This window comes from Leucoraja erinacea, chromosome 35 (assembly GCF_028641065.1).
Source record: "Leucoraja erinacea ecotype New England chromosome 35, Leri_hhj_1, whole genome shotgun sequence".
Taxonomy (NCBI): Eukaryota; Metazoa; Chordata; class Chondrichthyes; order Rajiformes; family Rajidae; genus Leucoraja; species Leucoraja erinaceus.
In genome coordinates, this window is record NC_073411.1 from 801,409 (window position 1) to 813,639 (window position 12,231).

Consider the following 12,231-nt stretch of genomic DNA (forward strand, 5'->3'; position numbering starts at 1 on the left):
GTAATGTTTTACTGATGTATAAGGACACCCAGGTCTCATTGCGCCTCCCCTTTTCCTAATCTGACACCATTCGGATAATAATCTGCCGTCCTGATCTTGCAACCAAAGTGGAAACAGTTGTATAGGGCTCTGGTGAGACCACATCTGGAATATTGTGTACAGTTTTGGTCTCAATTTGAGGAAGGACATACTTGTGATTGAGGCAGTAGGTTCACGAGATTGATCTCTGGGATGGCGGGACTGTCATATGAGGAAAGATTGAAAAGACTAGGCTTGTATTCACTGGAGTTTAGAAGGATGAGGGTGGATCTTATAGAAACATATAAAATTATAAAAGGACTGGACAAGCTGCAGGAAAAATGTTCCCAATGTTGGGTGAGTCCAGAACCAGGGGTCACAGTCTTAGAATAAAGGGGAGGTCATTTAAGACTGAGGTGAGAAAAAACGTTTTCACCCAGAGTTGTGAATTTATGGAATTCCCTGCCACAGTGGAGGCCAAATGACTGGATGGATTTAAGAGAGTTAGATAGAGCTCTAGGGGCTAGTGGAGTCAAGGGATATGGGGAGAAGGCAGGCATGGGTTATTGATTGGGGACGATCAGCCATGATCACAATGAATGGTGGTGCTGGCTCGAAGGGCCGAATAGCCTCCTGCACCTATTTTCTATGTTTCTATGGATAACCTCATATTTATCCACATTATACTGCATCTGCCATGCTTCTGCCCACTTACCCAACCTACCCAAGTCACAAGAAAGAGACCCGGGTTTGATCCTGACTACGGGTGCCGTCTGTATGAAGTTTGTACATTCGCCCCGTGATCACGTGGGTTTTCACCGAGTGCTCCGGTTTCCTCCCACACTCAAAAGACGTACAGGTGTGCAGGTTAATTGGCATAGGTAAAAACATAAATTGTCCTTAGTGTGTGTAGAATAGTGTTAATGTGCGGGGATCGCAGGTCAGCGTGGACTCAGTGGGCCGAAGGGCCTGTTTCCGCACTATCTTTAAACTAAACTAAACTAAAAAAAGGTCCAAAAGTATGATAAGAATAGAAATGAATGAATGAGAAATGGTGGGGAGGGGGCAGGAAGATGGGGCTGAGCAAATGATGAGCCATGACCGTGATGACTGGTGGAGTGTAGACGCCTACTCCTTGTGTGAAAGGTGCTCCTGGGCCCGGCCAAGTTGGCCATTCGCGGGCCCAGACAAGTTTCTGCCCGAGTCGACTGCCTGCCGCTCTTCCAGGCCTACATCCATGTCCCCGTGTCCCTGGAGAGAGAGAAGGAGGTGTCCACGAGGACTCAGGAGGCCGAACGTGAACGCTGGTCGCCACGAGGGGGGGGGGGGGTCGAGTGTATTGTAGATAACGTTGACGAAATATATTAATCCGATAACTGTTTGATTGTAAACTGCAGTCTTGATTTTGTTACCACTCTGGATTTGTGTTTGTTTGAATAAAAGCCATGTATGAAAATTAAAAAATACAATACAATAGAATACTGTTTTATTCGTCACATTGCACATAAAGTGCAAGTGAAATGAATTTGTCAGCAGCGGTACAATGATAAAGAACATACAATACACAATAAACATTTAACACAAACATCCACCACAGCATTCATCATCTTGGTGGAAGGCACAGAAATTGGCCAGTCCTGCATTTCCCCCATGGTCAGGACCTCAACCCTCCACAGTTGCCGCTGCGGGCGTCCAGATGTTCAGACCAATAAGTCCTGAATTGGACTGGTGGTGCCTCCCCACCAGAAACCGCGGTGTGTGAAAGGTGCCGCACAAACAGGTAGCTGGAGCAGCACAGAGACGTGCCCCACAAGGCCTGCCCTCTGTTGCCCTGCCCCGGGCAACACAGGGGCCCTTGCCCATTGCCGTTTGGGCCCCAGTACCACTGGACACGGGCCCCTGTCCTCTGGCTATTGGGCCCTGCCCTGGGGGACACAGAGGCCCCAGCCCTCTGCTGCTCTCCTCTGGCTAACACAGGGCCCCAGCCCTCTGCCCTGTGGGTCCCAGTACCACTGGACACAGGGCCCCTCTCCTCTGGAAATGGTGCCCAGCCCCATGGAAGCACAGCAGGTCAGTAACAGCACACGTTGTTCCCAAGTTGCAGATCCGGGCGTTGCAGACGTTACAATCAGTGCCTCCCTCAACAAATAGGCAGCAGTGTTCCCTGGGGAAACAGGGATTAGACAGCGCTGCCCACACACACACACACACACACAATTATGTTCACACTGATGGAAATCAGGGTGGACATCACAACTGGGGGGGGGGGGCGCAAGGGAGTGGAAGGGGGTAGAGTAGGATGAGTGGAGGGGAGTGGAAGAGAAAAGAGGGGAAGGAGCAGTGGAGGGGAGGTGGAGAGAAGAGGATTAGAGTCAGAGAGTGATACAGCATGGAAAACGGCCCTTCGGCCCAACTTGCCCACACCAGCCAACATGTCCCAGCTACACTAGTCCCACCTGCCCATGTTTAGCCCATATCCAACCAAACCTGTCCTATCCATTACCTGTCTAACTGTTTCTTATCCATTGGGATAGTCCCAGCCTCAACTACCTCCTCTGGCAGCTTGTTCCATTCACCCACCACCCTTTGTGTGAAAACGTTACCCCTCAGATTCTTATTGAATCTTTTCCCCTTCACCTTGAACCTGTGGCCTCTGGTCCTCGATTCCCCTGCTCTGGGCAAGAGATTCTGTGTATCTACCTGATCTATTCCTCTCAAGATTTTATACACCTCTATAAAATCATCCCTCATCCTTCTGTGCTGCAAAGAAGTAGAGACCCAGCCTGCTCCACCTCATCCTACAGCTCAGACCCTGTAGTCCTGGCAACATCCTCGTAAATCTTCTCTGTACCCTTTCCAGCTTGACAACATATTTCCTTTAATACGGTGCCCAGAACTGAACATGATACTCTAAATGCAGCCTCTCCAACGTCTTATACAACTGCAACATGTCCTCCCAACTTCTATACTCAAGACTGATGAAGGCCAATGTGCCAAAAGCCTTTTTGACCACCCGATCTACCTATGACTTGACCTTCAAGTAACCATGCACCTGTACTCCGAGATCCCTCTGCTGTACAACACCTCCCAGAGGCCTACCATTCGCTGTGTAGGTCCCAAAGACTTCCCAAAATGCAACACCTCACATTTGTATTAAATTCAATCAGCCATTCTTCTGCCCACCTGGCCAATCGATCCAGATCCTGCTGCAATCATTCACAATCATCTTCACTATCTGCAAATCCACTAACTTTTGTATCATCAGCAAACTTGCTAATCTTGCCCTGTATGTTCTCATCCAAATCATTGGTGTAGATGACAAACAGTAACAGGCCCAGCAGTAACCAAACCCGGAGGCACATCACTAGTGACAGGGCCCCAGTCCGAGAAGCAACCTTATACCATCAACCTTCCATGAAGCCAATTTTCTACCCAGATTGGGAGGGGGAGGATGAATGGAGAGGGGCATTGTGTTGGGGTGGGTGGGGTGAGGGAGGGGAGTCGGAGTGAGTGGGGAGAAAGGAATGGGGGGGATGGGGAGGAGTGGGTGGGAGAGGGAAGGGCAGTAGGGAGTGGGAGTGGGAGGAGGGTGGGTGGAGGTGGGGGGTAGCGGAGGCAGCGGGGGGAATATGGGATGTCTCGCAGGGGGTGTGGGAGGGGAAGGGAAGGCAGAGCAGGGGTGGGTATGGTCGAGAAGTGTGGGTTGGGGATGGGGGGGTGAAGAGGGGTGGAGAGAAGGATAAACGAAGGTGAGAGAGATGGGAGAGGGGAGGAGAGGAGAGGTGAGGAGAGGAGAGAAGAGAGAGAGAGGAGGAGAGAGGGAGAGGGGAGGAGGGAGCTTAGAGGAGGAGGAGGAGAAGGGGCAGAAGGGAGGAGGAAGAAGAGAGTTTTTTCTCATCTCAGTTCTAAATGGCCTACCCCTTATTCTTAAACTGTGGTTCCTGGTTCTGGACTTGTAGTGTTTAATAGGTTGTGCAGAAAGCAACGTCTTGTGAAGAAGGAACTTCACGCAAGGCGACGCCGTTGAGTAGGGCTGCCTCGCCTGCAGCTGTTCGTCCTTTCATCCTTTTTTTCAATTTTTAGTCTGTTAAAAAGTTTTGTTTTGGAGGTCTGAGTCTTTTTATGTGGGGGATGGGGGGGGGGAGGGCGAAGGGTAAAACTGTTTTCCACAGTCCCTACCTGGTCGGGGACGCGTCTATTATCCGAGTCGCATCTTCGCCCCCTCCTCGTGGCCTACCATCTGGGTTAGTGTGGCCTCTCCTACCGGAGACCTGCCAGAGCCGTGTTGGAGCTCTGGAGTGCTGGGCCTACTGACTTTAACATTGTAGAGCTGTGGTCTGTGGAGCTTCCAGCGGCGCTGACTTTAACATCGCGGAGCCTGGGATCTTTCACTGAGGATCACCAGTGTTGGAGCTCCGCCCAGCTCGGCCTGTGGACTTCAGGAGGAAGCGGCCGATTCAGAAACTCCAAGCCGCAGAGAGTGTTCTTCTGACGCCGGAGTTCCATCATCCCGACGAGAGGGCCTGAACATCGGGCCGCTGTTGCAGCGACTGCGGAGGCTTCAATAGGCCCCGACCACAGGTGAACAAGAGGAAAATGACTGAACCTTGCTGCCTTCCCTCACAGTGGGGAACGTTGATTCCGCTGTGTAGGGGTGTTCATGTTAAATCCTATCGTGTGTTGTGTACTTTTTATTCGTGTGGCTGTACAACAAATCTCGCTGTACCAATGATACAGTGACAATAAATGTAGACGTGAACTGGAACTTGAACTTGAACTTGAACTGCAGATGCTGGTTTAAACCAAAGATAGACACTAAAAGCTGGAGTAACTCAGCGGGACTGGCAGATTTTCTGGAGAGAAGGAATGGGTCTCGACCCAAAACGTCATCCATTCCTTATCTCTGCGCATCTCTCTGCAAGTGGATCCTTGACTTCCTCATCAACAGACCACAGTCTGTTCAAATTGGCAAAAGCACTACTTCCTCAATAACAATCATCTTAAGGCTGCGTGCTCAGCCCCCTGCTCTACTCACTCTATACTCATGACTGTGTAGCCGGACATAGTGCGAACTCCATCATCAAGTTTGCCGATTACACCACCATTGTGGGACGAATTTCAGATGGCGTTGAATCAGAGTATTGAAGTTAGATTGATTGATTGACCAAATGGTGCCTGCACAATAACATAGAAACATAGGTGCAGGAGTAGGGCATTCGGCCCTTCGAGCCTGCACCACCATTAAACATGATCATGGCTGATCATCCAACTCAGTATCCCGTACCTGATTTCTCTCCATACCCCCTGATCCCTTTAGCCACAAGGGCCACATCTAACTCCCTCTTAAATATAGCCTGGCTCTGAATGTCAGTAATACCAAGGAACTGATTGTGGACTTTGGAAGAGGAAGGATGAGGACCCATAAACATGTTTATATCAACGGGACGATGATGAGAGAGTCAAGGACATCAAATTCCTGGGCGTGCATATTTCTGAAGATCTTTCCTGGACCCTGCACACTGATGCAATTATAAAGGAAGCATATCAACGCCTCTACTTCCTGAGAAGATTATGGAGATTCGGTATGTCAGCGAGTATTCTCTAACTTCTGCAGGTGTACAGTAGAGAGCATATTGACTGGTTGCATCATGATCTGGTTCAGCAACTTGAACCAGGAGTGAAGAAGGTTGCAAAACACTGTGCAGTCCTTCACTGGCCCCGACCTCCCCACCATCGAAGGCATTTACTGGACTCACTGCCTCAAAAAGGCAGCCAGCATCATCAGAGACCCACACAACGCTGGCCACGCTCTCATTCCATCCCTGCCATCGGGAAGAAGGTACAGGAGCCTGTAAACTGTAGTGTCCAGGTTCAGGAACAGCCTCTTCCCTACAGCACACCACAACCTCCAAATAATCTCTGAACCACATAGACTTGGGAGCATTGTCTTTGCACTTTTTACATCCAGAACTTGTTGTTTGTTGTTTATTTTTGGCCTTTACCGAGGACTATGTTTACATGTCTGTTGTCCGGCTGCAATTACATTGTTCATCTGCGGGACATGACAATAAAACACACTTGACTCTGATACACACCACACAACAAACACTCTTTAGACTTTATAGAACGACATGGTACTGTTCCACTGCCACCATACTGAGCACAGTCCTGTACTAGTGTACTAGTATGAGTGCATTGTACACAGTAATGTACATATTACGGCACCAGACTGTACTCCCCAGTGTTATTCAACATCGAAAACAGTTTCGCTTTGCCAACCGCTGTGACAATGACCGTGATGACAAACAACACATGAGGTTCTTGCTGAAGCGCCTCGTCCATTGAGAGCCCGATTGTGTCAGACAGACAGACAGACAGACAGACAGACAGGGTGACTGTGTGTCTGTCAGACGGGGGGAGACTGGTGAGTGTGTCAGTTACAGGGGGAGACGGCGCGGCTTCACCGCCCCAGTCACTGCCTGTGGGGATGCAAGGTTTGGGGAGACATCTGTCAGAAGTTTGTGCTGAGTTTGCTCTAAGCTGTGGATGGTTTGAGGGGAGCGAGCAGCGGGGAAGTAGATCCTACCTTTCTCCTTGTCCATGGTGTCGGCCGGCGGGAGGGAGGGAGGGAGCGGATCACAGGCGGCCCATCGCCGCTCCGTGTGCGGGAGGAGCGGGGCTGCGAACCGCCGGCGCTCCCGCAACACCGCGGCTTCAAGCGAGGGAGGGACGGATTCTCCCCTCGTCCAACTCCCGGCAAAGCATCGCCTGCTGCCGCGGGAGGCGGGATGGAGTGCGGGCGGGGCTGGGGTGTGTGAGGCGGGGCTGGGGCAGGGTGGGTGTGTGCGGGACCATGACTCGCCCTCCTTTAGGGCTACTGTGGCCGGGTGACCCTAGCGGGGCCAGAGCCGGCCCGTGTGGTCACACACACACTGATAAACACACACTTTCACACACTCACACACTGATAAACACACACTTTCACACACACACACACTGATACACACACACTTTCACACACACACACACACACACACACACTGATACACACACACTGATACACACTCACACTGATACACACACACACACTGCATACACACTCACACTCATACACACACACTCACACTGATACACACACACACTCATACACACACACTCACACATACACACACACACTCATACACTCACACACTCACAATCATACACACACACACTACATACACACACTCATAAACACACACACTCTCACACTCATACACACACATTCTCACACTCATACACACACACTCATACACACACATACACACACACTCATACACACACACTCATACACACTCACACTCATACACACTCACACTGATACACACGCACACTCTCACACTGATGCACACACACTGATACACACACACTGATACACACACACACTGATACACACACATTGATACACACACACTGATACACACACACACTGATACACACACACTGATACACACACACTCACGAGACCCTTCTTCGGAGTCTTCAGTTTGATGAAGGGTCTCGATCCGAAACGTCACCCGTTCCTTCTCTCCAGAGATGCTGCCTGTCCCGCTGAGTTACTCCAGTATTTAGTGTCTATCTTCAGTTTAATCCAGTATCTGCAGTTCATTCCTACATACGCATACGCACGAACTCACTCGCACACATACATGTATACACATACTCACTCGCACACATACATGTATACACATACTCACTCGCACACATACCCAGAGCCAAGGGGCAGCATTCCTTAAACAGAGCGTTCTGGATCAGAGGCCATGATCTACTAGGATAAACTTTCAGACACAAGGGATTGCAAAGCTGTTTCCTCCAGCACTTTATGTCTTATTTTGGACAAAATTGGAATTGTTTTCTCTGCAACTTTGGAGAATGAGGAAAGATCTGATAGGAGTGGAAAACATTATGAGAGGCGTGTATAGGATATAGGATATGCCGCGTGTAGGGATGGAACGGTGGTGCAGTGGTAGAGTTGCTGCCTCACAGCACCAGAGAACCGGGTTCGATCCCGACTACGGACGCTGTCTGTACGGAGTTTGCACGTCATCCCCGTGATTGCGTGGATTTTCTACGGGTGCTCCGGTTTCGCCCCACAGTCCAGAGGGTTGTAGGTTAATTGGCTTCTGTAAATAGTCCGCAGTGGATAGGATGAGGGGTGATTACTGGTTGGCGCGGACTCGATGGGCGGAAAGGCCTGTTTCCAATCTGTATCTCTAAACTAAACTAAAACATAGACAATCAAAAGTTTATTTCCCCCCAGGATAGAAATGTTAAAGACTAGAGGCGATAGCTTTAAAGTGGAAGATGCGGGGGGTATGTTTTGTACTCAGAGGGTGTGGGTGCCTGGGACGCGCTGGTGGAGGCAGATGCTATAGTGGTGTTTGAGTGATTTATAGACAGACACATGGATGTGGAAGGATATGGATCAGCGCAGGCAGAGGAGGTTCTTACTCAGCACAGACATGGTGGGCCGAAGGGCCTGTTCCTGTCCTGCACTGTTCTATGTTCTATCAGTAAGTGGAATTTGTAAGTGAAAACAGGGCAGGCTGTAATTATTTGGCAGGCAGTGAGTGTGGAGAGAAGGTCCCGACCCGAAACGTCACCTATCCATGTTCTCCACAGATGCTGCCTGACCTGCTGAGCACTTCATGTCTTTAGGTGGAGAGAGATGAAATCCAGAACAAGGTTTTATAAAATCGATAACAAAAGTACTCCAGAACAAAAGCAACCCTGGCAGATGCCGGAAACCTGAGATATAAACCAAAATGCAGGAAATCCTCAGCAGGTCGGGCAGTATGAGGCTGTCCACAGACGCTGCCTGACCCGCTGAGTTACTCCAGCACTCTGTGAAACATCCCCTATCCATGTTCTCCACAGACGCTGCCTGGCCTGCTGAGTGTTCTCAGTATTCTGTTTCTATCACAAGTAAAAGATGACCAAAGGCAAATTCACACGTCGATCAGTTCACGGAGCAGAATTAGATCATTCTGCCCATTGAGTCTGCTCCGCCATTCAATCATGGCTGATCTATCTTTCCCTCTCTACCCCATTCTCCAGCCTTTTCCCCGCAACACTTGACACCCTTTCTAATCAAGTCTGAAGTAGGGTCTCGACCTGAAACATCGCCCATTCCTTCCATCCAGAGATGCTGACTGTCCCGCTGAGTTACTCCAGCTTTTTGTATCTATCTTTGATTCAAGAGCCTGCTGGTTACTGGGAAGAAGCTGCTCTTGAAGCTGGAGGTCACGGGTTCTCAGGCTCCTGTATCTTGTTCTCCATGAGATGAGATGTGGTCACAGTGATATTAGCTGTGATATTCTTGCAGCAGCGTCTCCTGTAGACCCCTTCAGTGGTGGGGAGGTCAGTACCTGTGATGGACAGAGCAGTGGCCACCACTCCCTGCAGTCTCCATTGTTCCTGGCCTTTCGAGTTGCCAAACCTGTCTGTGATGCAACCTGTCAGTATGATCATTACTATGCACCTGGAGAAGCTCCGTAGAGTAGTTGCCAAATCCCTTGAGGAAGTAGAGGTGCTGTTGGGTGTCAATGGCATTGCCCGGAGACAGTGAGATTCAAATAATTACCCAGCAAAATCACACTGTGAAAACATTCTATGCAAGGTGATCCACATCGTCCCCTCCCCAGGTACATTCCCCTGTCGTAGGGAAGATGTCAAGCTGGAAAGGCCACGGGAAAGATTTATGAGGATGTTGCCAGGACTAGAGGGTGTGAGCTATAGGGACAGGTTGCGTAGGCTGGGACTCTATTCCTTGGAGCACAGGAGGATGAGGGGTGATCTTATAGAAGTGTATAAAATCATGAGAGGAATAGATCGGGTAGACGCACAGAGTCTCTTGCCCAGAGTAGGCGGAATTGAGGACCAGAGGACATAGGTTCAAGGTGAAGGGGAAAGGATTTAATAGGAATCTGAGGGGCATCTTTCTCACACAAAGGGTGGTGGGTGTATGGAACAAGCTGCCTGATAGGACAGGTGTAGAGGGATATGGGCCAAACGCAGGCAGATGGGACTAGTGTAGATGGAACATGTTGGTGAGTGTGGGCAGGTTGGGCCAAATGGCCTGTTTCCACACTGTTTCACCCTATGACCAACCACAGGACATGCAACACCTCAGTACAGTTTAGTTTATTGTCAGGTGTACAGTGAAACGTTGTTGTTGCGTGGTAACCAGTCAGCAGAAAGACAATACGTAATAACATGACACATGTCCCTATACCTCCTCCCTCGACTCTATCCAGGAACCCCGACAGTCCTTTCAGGTTAGGCAGAGGTTCACTTGCACCTCCTCCAACCTCATCTACTGTATCCATTGTACAAGATGTGGACTCCAATATATCAGCATGACTAAACCTAGCCTGGGCGATCGTTTCGTTGGACACCTCAGCCCGCATGGACCTCCCTGGTCTCCCGATTGCCAAACATTTGAATTCGCCTTCCCATTCCCACACTGACTTTTCTGTCCTGGGCCTCCTCCATTGTCAGAGTGAGGCTTAACGCAAATGAGAGGAACAGCATCTCATATTTCGCTTGGGCATCTTACACCCCAGTGGTATGAATATTGATTGTTCTAATTTCAAGTGATCCTTACATCCCTTCTCCATCCCTCCCCCACCCTAGTCCTCTTTCTAACTTCACTGTTTGTATTCCTTTGTTATCACACCGTTCCAAACCAACAATGGACCATTGTGGGCTCCATCTTTCCTAAGACATTGATGCAGGCTCTGCTTTATTTTGGACCCTCCCATACCTCTTGTTCCCCCTCCCTGACTCTGTCTATGACTATCCTAAGTCATTGACTATCGATCAGTGGCACTAACGCCGGTGGTGATGAAGTGCTTTGAGAGGTTGATCATGGAGCAAATCAACTCCTACCTCGACAAAAACCTGGACCCTCTGCAGTTCGCTTACCGCCACAACAGATCAACGGTGGATGCGATCTCGCTGGCCCTCCACTCCACTCTGGACCACTTGGACAACAAAAACTCATATGTCAGTCTGTTATTCATCGATTACAGCTCAGCATTTAACACAATCATCCCCTCCAAACTGGTTACCAAACTCGCAGAACTGGGTCTCTGCGCATCCCTCTGCAATTGGATCCTCGACTTCCTCATTCACAGACCACAGTCTGTTCATATTGGTGGAAATGTGTCAGCCTCAATAACAATCAACACGGGAGCACCTCAAGGCTGCGTGCTCAGTCCCCTGCTGTACTCACTCTATACCCATGACTGCTTAGCCGGTCACAGTGCAAACTCCATCATCAACTTCACTGACGACACCACTATTGTGGGACGTATCACTGATGGAGTTGAGTCCGAGTATAGAAGAGAGATCGAGCAACTGTCGATATGGTGCCAGCACAATAACCTGGCCCTCAACACCAGCAAAACCAAGGAACTGATTGTGGACTTTGGAAGGAGTAGGATGGGGACCCACAGCCCCATTTATATCAATGGGGCTGTGGGTTCAGAACTTCAAATTCCTGGGCGTGCACATTTCTGAAGATCTTTCCTGGTCCGAGAACACTAATGCAATTATCAAGAATTATCAACACATCAGCGCCTCTACTTCCTGAGAAGATTACGGAGAGTCGGTTTGTCAAGGAAGACTCTCTCTAACTTCTACAGGTGCACAGTCGAGAGCATGCTGACCGGTTGCATCGTGGCTTGGTTCGGCAACTTGAGCGCCCTGGAGAGGAAAAGACTACAAAAAGTAGTAAACACTGCCCAGTCCATCATCGGCTCTGACCTTCCTTCCATCGAGGGGATTTATCGCAGTCGCTGCCTCAAAAAGGCTGGCAGTATCACCAAGGACCCGCACCATCCTGGCCACACACTCATCTCCCTGCTACCTTCAGGTAGAAGGTAGAGGAACCTGAAGACTGCAACAACCAAGTTCAGGAATAGCTACTTCCCCACAGCCATCAGGCTATTAAACCTGGCTCGGACTAAACTCTAATTATTAATAACCCATTATCTGTTTATTTGCACTTTATCAGTTTATTTACTCATGTGTGTATATATTTATACAATGGTATATGGACACACTGATCTGTTCTGTATTCATGTCTACTATGTTCTGTGTGCTATCTGGGATACATGACAATGAACTCACTTGAACTTGAACTTGACTTGTCTGATCAAGGGTTCCGAT